We start from the raw sequence: 12,958 nt of genomic DNA, 5'->3' as shown, positions 1-12,958 counted from the left end.
GGTCGTTTTTTTTATCCAGTCGAAATGTATTGGAAACAGTGTATATATTTAGGAAGAAATTAGAGGCACCAGTAGTAAGATCATCTAACCTCGTATATTTAACTGAAATAAACCAGTCAAACGTTTATTGTTGTTATAATATACATGTCGCTTAACCTTAAGCACCTTTTAAAACTGTTTTAGTTAGCATATTATGTAGAGAATCATCAATTTAAGGGCATTTAATATCTTAAATAAAACTATTCTAATTAGATATATTTTCATCTGATATTGGACGGAAGATGTTGCCCTTTTATGTAATATAAGTTACGATTATTTGAAAACGCTTATTAAACAGCCAAATGGATGCACAAAAGTAAAAATAGGAGTCACAAATCCGATTGAATACAATTATCTGCCCAATTTTATTGATTCTGTAACGTTTGTTTCAAATATAACCAATTATTTTCCCAAAATCACCAGCACCGTATCAGGACCCACCAGCACAATGACAGGACCCACCAGCACAGAATCAGGACATGTTTAAACTGAGAAAATGCACAATTTTAATAAATTGCACAGGTTTTTCACAAAATAATTTTGTCGTGTGGATTTGGGTATAGAAAGCGGACTCCAGGAGTATTTTTGTTTTTTTTTTTTCAGTTCTAGATTTTCTAAAAATGAGCACTTTTGTGTTACGCTTACTGAAACAGTTTAGAAGGTCACATTTGTAATTGTTTGCCTATGAACCAATAAGAAACAAAATTAAAACATCTCAACTATTTCCTTCCATTTTTTATGCGAGAAAACGTCAAAATTCGTCATTTTCGTCTTTGTTTACATATTTTTAATGATCACCAGCACCAGTCAGGACCGAATCACCAGCACAGAACGCTCTCTGGAAGGACAACCTTACCCACCGTGATTTAGTAGGGTGCCCAGTCAGCAAAGGAGTAGGTCCAGTAAGACCCCTTTTTGGCCCCAAAATATAGCAGTTTTACAAAGTTGTTAAAATGTAAACTTTTAGCTATTTATTGGAAAGAAGAATACTTCTGTTACATAAATATGGGCTGTTTTTGACAATACAATGCACATGTATCGGGTACTAGCATCATTAAGTCATGCTAAATTACTGAAATCTTCACAATTTTAGCATTTGAGTTAATTTTTAGACGGTTTTCGTCTTAAATGGAAGTGGCCGCATTCGTGTTCATTCTTAATATTTAAATGTAAGTTGTATTTGATGATAATACATATCATATATAAAGGTCGAGGATGAACACGAATGCGGCCACTTTCATTTTTGACAAAAACTATCTGAAAAGTGACATATTATGGCATAATTGAGAGATTTTTAATATTTAAGCCTGCATTTGAGCGTCTTTGGTGACTAAATCGGCCCAAATCTTTCAGATAAACTAATTGAATCTACTAAAGTAGACACTTGAGTGTTTAAAAAGTGTCCAAAATCTTTCATCAGATGAACCTGAAATTTGAGGCCAAAATCGGCCCTTACCGGACCTACTCCTTTGATCGATTTGGGTTAACGGAATATCACACGGCTGTATTTCATATCATTGGAAAGAGAAGAACAAGACTCGTCGAAATATTGATGTCGTCGTTGTCTACAGTGGTCACGATTTTCTTAAATCTTGGTCAAAGGTCAAATCTAAAATTTCAAGGAAAACGCAGAGTCAAGTTTAGACAGCTGGCCGCCCCTACATATATGCATTTATAGCAAAATAAATTCGAATAATTCAAAGGATTATAACTATAGTTTCTATATTAAGGACTTATTTGATATTTATGCTGCCAAATATGGTTCGAGATTGGCATTTGTACTTATAGGGTGCACATTTACAATTTTCATTCAGCTGTTAAATAACAATGACCCTGACCTATTAAAATTTTCAAATTTGGAATTTTTACATAAGATTCGATACAAGTGATCTCTAGAGATGTTTTTTAGATATTAACATTTATAAGTTGCCCTGCCAACATGTTATTTTTTCATCTTTTGATAGAAGGTGTTTGTAATGATTTTCTGGGAAAATATCCAATTTTCGTTTGGTAAGTGGTGAAGCACATAAAATTGTACTTAGTTCCAAAACTGGTGTAATACTATCGCAGAATGGATTGAATTAGCAGGTCTGAGTATACCGTTCCTTTATAGAAATAAGAAAGACTGCAAACGGTGGAAAAGAGGGAGGGTTTCTGTTAAAGTACCGGTATATATGAAAACAAAAAATGTTAAAAAATGTTAATCACTCCATCTTACAATCTTATATATGCCTTATTGAGCATAAATTGGCCTACAATTGACATGAAGTTAAAGATTATCTACAAAAAGAGGGTTGTAAACAACATCAATCTAATTAAAATATAGATCTCTGATTTCGTTATCCTCATATGAGCTTATATATACGAGTGCGCAAGTTAATCATGTTAATATAGATCAGAATTTTAATCAGATTGAAACAACATAAACAAAATGCCGAAGCTAGCAGTAGCTATTACGTTTCATTGTCTACTGTTAAGTTGAAAGCCCACCGACCAGGTTTAGGTTAGAGAGCTAATTTCAGTTGTTTCATTTTAAAATCGCATTTGAAGCAAGTCGCAGAATGCGAAGGAATACAGCATACAATCTGATGGTGGCGTCGGCAACACTGTTAACTATTTAGATATAAGAAGATGTGGTATGAGTGCCAATGAGACAACTCTCCATCCAAGTCAAAATTTATAACAGTAAACCATTAAAGGTCAAAGTACGATCTTCAACACGGAGCCTGGGCTCACACCGAACAGCAAGCTATAAAGGGCCCCAAAAATTACTAGTGTAAAACCATTCAAACGGGAAAACCAACGGTCTAATCTATATAAAAAGGAGAAACAAGAAACACTTATGAACCACATCAACATACGACAACTACTGAAATTCAGATTCCTGACTTAGGACAGGTTCAAACAATTGCAGTGGGTTTAAACGTTTTAATGGTACCAAAGTTTCACCCTTATCTGAAACAATAGTGTAACATCACAACATAGAAAGACACACTATAAAATATTAATTGAAATGGCTTAACTCAATCAAAAGACATATTAACACCAGTGAACATACACTGAACAAATAAATATTTGTACACATTTGTATCTTTATATTTCAGAGGGTAGAGGAATCGGATGATTCATACTTTGTATATAGATCCTTTGTGTCACGAAGTTCCCGTCTGTCATATAATCATTGTCCTTGACCTCATTTTCATGGTTAAGTGACTGCTAAACAACTGTATAGCTTTTTTTCTTCATGTGAATGTCTCACTGGTGACTTTGAATGTCCCTAATGTATCCTTTGCATCTCTTTTATCGTGAGTTCTAGGATAACTATATTTGGTTACTAATATATGGTATCCTTGCAAGGTCTACTTGTCGGTCATACATGGTTCCCCTGACCTCCGCCTCATTTCATGGATCAGTGAACAAGGTTAAGTTTCAGTGGTCAAGTCCTTATCTCAGGTGATATAAGTAGTGGGTCAAATATATTTGGTGTATGCAATGGTAGCAAAGTGTACATGTCTTTGTGGCAGAGTTCATCTGACCTTACCTCATTTACATGGAACATTGATGATGTTAATTTTATGTAATACTTGTAATATATAAAAATAAGGATATATGTGGAAGTAAGCAGTTTGAGGCAAACCGTACTGCCTTCAACAATGAGAAAAACCCACCGTACGGTCAGCTATAAAAGCCCCGGATATAAAAAAATCGAAACAAAGAGAAAACCAACAGCCTAATTGATAACAAAACAATTTACCAAAACAAAATTGACAGATATGAACAAACGACAACCACTCAAATACCTGCTTGATCCAGACTTGGTACAGGCATATAAAGAATGTATAATCCTAGCTTTTCTCTAAGAATTCCGACATAATTCAATCAGTTAGTAAAACATGCTGTACCAGTAGAATCCTTATTTTTATAGTAATGATGTTTATGATCATACTTTTCTCAGAATATAAATTGATGACGTCCTTTCATTAGCTTTCAGTAAGGGGACGACCGTTTGATTCCAAAAGGAGGGAGGGGAGTAGGATTTTGAACATCAATAACTTGGCTTGGTATGAACTGAAAATAAATGACTTTGCACAAGACCGGATGAAAATGAATACTCTGCAACATGAAATGCAGTATAGTTGAGGATATAAATGTGTACAAAAGTGAAAATAAATTTTCCCGCAGCAAAGCCACGGAAAAAAATAAGCATGCGTAGCAACAGATGAAAGCAAATGGTCAATCCGAAAAAAAAATCCTGCTGCCAGCTTGCCACATATAGGTCATTGGCTTCATTGGTTTGCTCGGCAAACCTATTGCCAATTCAGCTTTGAAATTATTGCAGTTGTGTCTGCTGGTGTATAATTTATAGCACGAACAGTGATATATTTTTGTTGTCGTTCACACCGAGGGGGATTTAGGTCGAAAACATCATGCAGGACCATAACATAGACTTAATTTATGTGCCATATTCCAGGTGTGAAACGGAACCGACCGATTTGATTCTTATACTACAATTGTAAAAAAAAAAATCTATTCAATAAAAAGTTTAAAGTATTGAAAAACAGACACAAAACATATTCCTCCAAAGAAAATAACAATTTACGAAGTTAGCTAGCTATTCAAAACAAATAAATCAACCACACAACAAGCAAAAATGAGAAATGTATTGAGTGACCACTGTCCTTGTTAATGACCTAATAGTGTAAGCAACAAAATGATTAATGCCACAGGATAATCTGTGTTTAATCAATGACAAAATGTTGACTTAATTTGTGTTTTTAATTGCTAATTTCTTTAAAACTACTTTTATTTCACACATGAAATTTGGCACACACATGCACCGTGTCTTATTGCTTTAATCAGAGTAAAAAATATTGTGAAGATACACGTAATAATTTTGCTTTCTATAAAAAGGTGGTAAATATCAGGAAAATTTTAGTCTTCCTAAAATGCTGCAATAATTACACTAAAATCACTTAAATACTTTCCGCTTTTGTTATATCTTATATTTTATGTATAAACTATATTAAAAGTACTATTTTAACCACCAACAAAGAGCGTAATAATTTTATTTTTCATGTTAAAGATTTCATGTACAATACAGTATCTGGAGGTACCCTGTTGATTTTTCTATAATTTGCAAAAACAATAAGCCGTGTGTTATCCGTTGACTTAAACTCTTTAACTAGAAGACTTTTTGGACATTGGGCACCTTACTAATTGGCAATGATACCACATCTACTTATTTTTACTTTGGTGGATAGTTCTCATTGACAATCATACCACATCTCCTTATTTTTACTTGGCGGCTAGTTGTCTCATTGGCAATCATACCACATCTCCTTATTTTTACTCTGGCGAATAGTTCTCATTGGCAATCATACCACATCTCCTTATTTTTACTATAGAAGATAGTTGTCTCATTGGCAATTATTTTTACTATAGCAGTTCTTCTTATTCTTACTTTGGCGGATAGTTCTCATTGGCAATCATACCACATCTCCTTATTTTTACTCTAGCGAATATCTCATTGGCAATCATACCACATCTCTTTATTTTTACTATAGCAGATCTTCTTATTTTTACTTTGGCGGATAATTCTCATTGGCAATCATAACACATCTCCTTATTTTTACTTTAGAAGATAGTTGTCTCATTGGCAATGACTACATCTTCTTATTTTTACTTGGCGGATAGTTGTCTCATTGGCAATCATACCACATCTCCTTATTTTTACTCTGAGGAATAGTTCTCATTGGCAATCATACAACATCCCCTTTTTTACTATAGCAGATCTTCTTATTTTTACTTTGGCGGATAGTTCTCATTGGCAATCATACCACATCTCCTTGTTTTTACTCTGGCGAATAGTTCTCATTGGCAATCATACCACATCTCTTTATTTTTACTATAACAGATCTTCTTATTTTTACTCTGGCGGATAGTTCTCATTGGCAATCATACCACATCTCCTTATTTTTACTTGGCGGATAATTGTCTCATTGGCAATCATACCACATCTCCTTATTTTTACTCTGGCAAATAGTTCTCATTGGCAATCATACCACATCTTCTTATTTTTACTATGGAAGATAGTTGTCTCATTGGCAATCATACCACATCTCCTTATTTTTACTCTGGCAAATAGTTCTTATTGGCAATCATACCAAATCTCCTTATTTTTACTTTGGAAGATAGTTGTCTCATTGGCAATTATACCACATCTCCTAATTTTTACTTGGCGGATAGTTGTCTCATTGGCAATCATACCACATCTCCTTATTTTTACTTTTGGGGATAGTTCTCATTGGCAATTATACCACATCTCCTTATTTTTACTTTGGAAGATAGTTGTCTCATAGGCAACTAGATATCATTGAGATGGGAGCCATCTCTGTGGGCCCTGCTGTGAATAATGTGTGGTAAAAAATTGGTATCTTTATCATTGGACATGGGGTTGTCAACTGAAACCAAAGTTTTTGACCTTGACCTTTGACTTAGGAAGTTGAACATAAATTATGACACACCCTCTGGTGTTGGTTTATATATATACATATCAAGTAAAAACTTTGAAATCATAACGGTTCTCAAGATATAGAGCGGACACGATCTTTACCATAGGACATGGGATTGTCAACTAAAACCAATTTTTTTTACCTTGACTTTTGACCTAGGAAGTTGTACATACATTATGACACACCCTCTGGTGTTGGTTAATATACATGTCAAGTATAAACTTTGAAATAATAACGGTTTTCTAGATATAGAGCGGACACAATTTGTTATGGATGGACAGACGGACGGACATCCTGATCACTATAGGGGGTCCTCCATTCCGTAGGGCCCTAATTATTCCACATCTCCTAATTTTTACTTGGTGGCTAGTTGTCTCATTGGCAATCATACCACATCTCCTTATTTAAATTTTGGCAAATATTTGTCTCATTGGCTATCATACCACATCTCCTTATTTTTACTTTGGTGGATAGTTCTCACTGGCAATCATACCACATCTCCTTATTTTTACTCTGGTTGATAATTCTCATTGGCAATCATACCACATCTCCTTATTTTTACTTTGGCAGATAGTTGTCTCATTGGAATTGGCAATCATACTACATATCCTTATATTTACTTTGGTGGATAGTTCTCATTGGCAATCATACCACATCTCCTTATTTTTACTTTGGCAGATAGTTGTCTCATTGGCAATCATACCACATCTCCTTATTTTTACTTTGGCAGATAGTTCTCATTGGCAATCATACCACATCTCCTTATTTTTACTTTGGCAGATAGTTGTCTCTTTGGCAATCATACCACATCTCCTTATTTTTACTTTGGCAGATAGTTCTCATTGGCAATCATACCATACCTCCTTTTTTTACTTTGGAAGATAGTTGTCTCATTGGCAATTATACCACATCTCTTTATTTTTACTTTGGCAGATAGTTCTCATTGGCAATCATACCACATCTCCTTTTTTTACTTTGGAAGATAGTTGTCTCATTGGCAATTATACCACATCTCTTTATTTTTACTTTGGTGGATAGTTGTCTCATTTGCAATCATACTACATCTCCTTATTTTTATATCAAATGATAATACCAACTAACAAATACTAAAAACTTTGCATTTATATAATTTTCAAAGATTTGTCATGATTGTAAAATATGTAAAATCATACCACATCTTATCTTTATATAACCATGAAATATTAACACTGACTAATGAACCATGAAAAGAAGGTAACGGTCATATAAACCATGTGGATAGACAGACATGTTTACCTTACAAGCATACCATAAAGGAAAATACAGCTGATCTTTTGCTTTTAGTATCTGAGAACCTGACCAAACCACAAAAACTTAACACTGACTAATGAACCATGAAAATAAGGTAACGGTCATATAAACCAAGTAGATAAGACACATGAGACAAACATGTTTACCTTACAAGCATACCATAAACCAAAATACAGCTGATCTATTGCTTATAGTATCTGAGAACCTGACCAAACCACAAAAACTTAATTCTGACCAATGAACCATGAAAATAAGATCAAGGTCTGCAAATCCTGCCAGACAAACATGTTCACCATACAAGCATTCCATACACCAAATATAGCTGACCTTTTGCTTATGGTATACGAGATATGGACTTCATCATGAAATTTTAACCTTGATCACTGATCCATGAAATGAACTCCTGGTCAGGTGAATCCAGTGTGACAGACATGTATACCTTGCAAGAAAAAATGGTACAATTGGTCATTCAAAGGTAATAACTTCTATAAGTAGTTGTAGGCCAATTTTGATCGATTCAAGTGGACAGTAGGTGGATGTAAACATTCTGAACATTTCTGCCTGTCAGAATTTCTCGACCTATAGCAGTTTTCAAGATAATAGACAAAACTTGCATTCTAACCATAAATTCTATTTTGAGCCATGTTGGCCATGATGGTTAGCAGGGGGGAAAAGGGGGGTCATAGGAATGCACTTTCAAGTTAACACCGCCATGCATAAAATTTTAATTGATTACTTTAATAATAAAATTGTTAAGTCTTTCTGTCTAAAATTACCACCACGCATCAAATTTGAATAAAAGTCCCCACCCTCCCACCCCTGCCACTCCCATTCAAATAATTCTGGAAAAGCCCTAAGCAATTTCATTGGATGCCGCTCTTAAATCAAGTATAAACCTTTTTTTTTAAATCTGATAATAAAGGGATTTTCCATTATAAATGTTTTATCAGAGGAATATATATAGTTCACAAATAATGTACACTTACCTATAATTAAAACTTGACTAGACAAGGATAATGACTGGACGAGGGTCACATTGACTGGACGAGGATCACATTGACTGGACGAGGGTCACATTGACTGGACAAGGATAAAATTGACTGGATGAGGGTCACATTGACTGGACGAGGATCACATTGACTGGACGAGGGTCACATTGACTGGACGAGGGTCACGTTGACTGGACGAGGATCACATTGACTGGACAAGGGTCTATAAATAAATATCGATAATTGATGTTCAATCTGGAAATATGAATGTTTGTATTGAAGTAGAAATAATAACATGTAATAAAGACTCATTGAATACCATTTTGACATCTCTCATTGATTGGTTGCTGTCTGATTTGACATAGACCTCCTAGGATTCTGACAAAGGACTTCTGAAGGCAAGTCCAGCGAACCTTCATTTATGACCATGGTGATTTCAACAGTGAGATGAAATTCTATTGCTACATAATTATTGTTTGTCTTCATGATAAAATAGAGAAAGGAAATGATATCAAATTTGATTATTCTTTTTTTTAAATTTGCTATAAAATGATATGATGATATACATGCTTAGTTGATACAATATTTTATGATCCTTATGCATCTTTAGAATCATCAGTTTTGAAAATGATGAGTCCAGACCAATTTTCATGAATCCATGACTCATTGACTGCCTTAGTGAGAACATTGTCTCCCATCTTTCATTCATACAGCTGATTTCTTAGTTAACAACTCTATTGTTATATACAATTCCTATTTTAATGATTGCAATGTTTTATTATCTTTTTACTCTTAAATGAAATTAAATATGTAATTTCTTCATGTTATTTTTGTATAGAAGTTGCAGAGTGAAAAGTGTTAATACTGTTAAAAAAGAATTAAAAAGCACTGAACTGGTGTAATGCTACTTACTAGAATGAACCATGCAGCTAGTTCTTGATTATCTCCCCTTTTAGAATTTTAATATTCACATGCACATTGTAGTTTTTTTGGTAAACTAAATTATTAATCGTTCCAATTCAATTTGACTATTATGTTCACTTATCTATAGTTATAAATTGACACGACCTTGAATAGATGAATACTAATAGATCTTCAAACTGAAATTGTAAAATAGCTCAATTTCAGTTTACATCACATCTGTTTAAAAATTTGTTAACTTTCTCCGAATTTTTATATAATTGTCATTAAATGAAAAAAAAAAAGAGGTCAAAACCTTTCATAGTTCCATACAAAGCTCAGTGTAAGAGTTTTAAAAAATTAATTCATAATAGTTTGAAATAAATAGGGAATGTGTCCATGGGACACAGATGATGCCCCCGCTTGCATATATAATGTTATGAAGGGACATAAGTCGGAATGCACTTTTTATTTGACCCCACCATGCAAAATTTTTTAATTGGTTATTTCCTTTAAATGTTCAAGCAATCTTTCTTAAATAACCACCACCCATCAAATTTAAATAAAAGTGCCTTCCGCCCCCCCCCCCCCCCCCCCCCCCCCCATACAATTAATTCTGGAAAATCCCTAATAAGCATTGTGCATAAGTTTCATAACATTTAGTTGAGTCAAACTAAAGTTAAAGAACGGAATGAAAATTTCAGAAATTTTTCCATTTGTAAAGGGGCATAACTCTAGAACATAATTATCATACATGTATGTATTTTGAACAATTATAAGCTGATTAAATTTTACTGTTTACTTCATTATTTCATTTTTGATTTAATATTGCCTTAATATGCCACTTCCATCGTCCAAGGTTTTCTCATAATTTAGACGAAATTCCGACTCAAAAACCGGGAAATGCAAATTATGTGAATGGAATTAACATATATATGAGAAGTAGAGTAACATGCTTAATCATCTCAAATTAAAATACCCAACAGAATGTTCATACTTTGTCAATTCACATAGATCCAGAAGATTTCCATTTTCTCAATCTGAATTTATTACTGTAGATATAGTTGTATTGGATTATTAAAAATATCTAAAACAGGAATTCTAAAAGCCAAGCCTTATAATGGCTAAGAATAAACTTCAATTCATCGTACCATGAAGCCATGTATTTAACCCCGTCAAATTCTATATGTGACTGTCCCAAGTCGTAGCCTGTAATTCAGTGGAAGTCTTGTGTAGCTGTATATCATATTTTTTTTTCGTACATAAGTCAGGCTGTTAGTCTTCTCGTTTGAATTACTTTACATTTTTCATTTAGGGGCCTTTTATAGCTGACTATGCGGTATGGGTTTTGCTCATTGTCATAAGCCGTACAGTGACATATAGTTTTGTTAACTTCTATGTCATTTGGTCTCTGGTTGAGTGTTGTCATTGGCAATCAAACCACATTTTAATATTATTTTTATATTTTAAGAGTACTGTAGACAAAGATTTTATCAATCAACTTAACTACAGGCTATTCTGATAATCGGTCGAAAGATTATCCGACTAACCAGTTATGCAAAAGTGTTTGCTTTGACAAAACTAATTTTATATATATATTAAGATAGACTAGATTAGAGATAACTGTATTCTATTTGAAGCTGTTCAGACGTCCATCAGTAGTTTTACTGTCGCAAATTGAGTTTCCCTGGAAACGCGTAGTGGAGATAGTTGTCTCACTGGCAATCATACCACATCTCCTTATTTTTACTTTGGTGGATAGTTCTCATTGGCAATCATACTACATCTCCTTATTTTTACTTTGGCGGATAGTTCTCATTGGCAATCATACCACATCTCCTTATTTTTACTTTGTCGGATAGTTCTCATTGGCAATCATACCACATCTCCCTATTTTTACTTTGGCGGATAGTTGTCTCATTGGCAATCATACCACATCTCCTTATTTTTACTTTGGCGGATAGTTCTCATTGGCAATCATACCACATCTCTTTATTTTTACTTTGGCGGATAGTTGTCTCATTGGCAATCATACCACATCTCTTTATTTTTACTTTGGCAGATAGTTCTCACTGGCAATCATACCACATCTCTTTATTTTTACTTTGGCAGATAGTTCTCATTGGCAATCATACAACATCTCCTTATTTTTACTTTGGCAGATAGTTGTCTCACTGGCAATCATACCACATATCCTTATTTTCACTTTGGCAGATAGTTGTCTCATTGGCAATCATACCACATATCCTTATTTTTACTTTGGAAGATTGTTGTCTCATTGGAAATCATACCACATCTCCTTATTTTTACTTTGGAAGATTGTTGTCTCATTGGCAATCATACCACATCTCCTTATTTTTACTCTGGTGGATAGTTCTCGTTGGCAATCATACCACATCTCCTTATTTTTACTTTGGCGGATAGTTCTTATTTAGTAGGGTGCCCAGTCAACGAATTTGATTGATTTGGGTTAACAGAATAACACACGGCTGTGATTCATATCATTGGAAAGAGAAGAACAAGCCTCATCGAAATATTGATGTCGTTGTTGTCTACAGTTGTCACGATTTTCTTAAATTTGGGTCAAAGGTCAAAGCTAAAATTTCAAGGAAAACGCAGAGTCAAGTTTAGACAGCTGGCCGCCCCTACATATATGCATTTATAGCAAAATAAATTCGAATAATTCAAAGGATTATAACTATAGTTTCTATATTAAGGACTTATTTGATATTTATGCTGCCAAATATGATTAGAGATTAACATTTGTACTTATAGGGTGCACATTTACAAATTTCATTCAGCTGTTAAATAACAATGACCTTGACCTATTAAAATTTTCGAATTCGGAATTTTTACATAAGATTCGATACAAGTGATCTCTAGAGATGTTTTTTAGATATTAACATTTATAAGTTGCCATGCCAACATGTTATTTTTCCATCTTTTGATAGAAGGTGTTCGTAATGATTTTCTGGGTAAATATCCAATTTTCTTTTGGTAAGTGGTGAAGCACATAAAATTGTATTTAGTTCCAAAACTGGTGTAATACTATCGCAGAATGGATTGAATTAGCAGGTCTGAGTATACCTTTGCTTTATAGAAATAAGAAAGACTGCCAACAGTGGAAAAGAGGGAGGGTTTCTGTTAAAGTACCGGTATATATGAAAACAAAAAATTATAAACTAGAGGCTCTAAAGAGCCTGTGTCGCTCACCTTGATCTATGTGCA

At 33.9% G+C, this 12,958-nt stretch overlaps 1 protein-coding gene across 7 annotated transcripts in view; it reads right to left on the bottom strand.

The window, feature by feature from the left end:
* Positions 1 to 12,958, bottom strand: part of LOC127731874 (ankyrin repeat domain-containing protein 50-like) — a 109,447-nt gene that overhangs the window by 27,671 nt on the left and 68,818 nt on the right. For 6 of the 7 annotated variants that reach the window (XR_007995860.1, XR_007995864.1, XR_007995859.1 and 3 more), the window contains one exon: positions 8,828 to 9,053. The exons of the other annotated variant lie outside the window; for it this stretch is intronic. The gene's annotated coding sequence lies outside the window, so the exon portion shown is untranslated. The remainder of the gene's footprint in view (positions 1 to 8,827; positions 9,054 to 12,958) is intronic. 7 annotated transcript variants of the gene reach the window in all.

This window comes from Mytilus californianus, unplaced genomic scaffold (assembly GCF_021869535.1).
Source record: "Mytilus californianus isolate M0D057914Y unplaced genomic scaffold, xbMytCali1.0.p SCAF_21, whole genome shotgun sequence".
Taxonomy (NCBI): domain Eukaryota; kingdom Metazoa; phylum Mollusca; class Bivalvia; order Mytilida; family Mytilidae; genus Mytilus; species Mytilus californianus.
This window is presented reverse-complemented; position numbering and strand designations above follow the sequence as displayed.